The sequence below is a fragment of the Otolemur garnettii genome, unplaced genomic scaffold (assembly GCF_000181295.1).
Source record: "Otolemur garnettii isolate 467f Iridium unplaced genomic scaffold, OtoGar3 scaffold00012, whole genome shotgun sequence".
NCBI classification, from domain to species: domain Eukaryota; kingdom Metazoa; phylum Chordata; class Mammalia; order Primates; family Galagidae; genus Otolemur; species Otolemur garnettii.
This window is the reverse complement of record NW_003852407.1, coordinates 23362236-23362691: the sequence shown is the minus strand read 5'-3', so window position 1 is coordinate 23362691 and position 456 is coordinate 23362236.

Here is a 456-nt window from a genome sequence, read left to right as displayed (position 1 = left end):
TTCTCTGCTTATCTCCACTGGCTGTATTAATGCCGAGACCTACACTGTTGGGAGTTACACCACTTAGAAAAATACAGTATTTCAGTTAAAATTTTTAAAAATGCACAAACCATCATGAATGTATTTTCATTACACCTTTTAAAATAATACTATGATTTACTTTGAGCAGTGAAATTACAAAGGGCCCACTGCAAGGTTATCCTTAAATAAATTAAATTCGCTGCCTTAAACACGATTTTGCCTGTTATGGGCTGAATCGCATCCTTCCAAAACTCCTATTTTGAAACCCCAAACTTCAGTTTCTCGGAGAGAACGCGAACTTATTTAGATATTGGGTCATCGTAGCTGTAATCACTAAACTTAAGTTAGGATGAGGCTGGACTGGAGCACGGTGGATCCCTCATCCTACATGACTGTGTTCTCACAGAACGGGAGAGTTGGCCAACAGATGTGTGC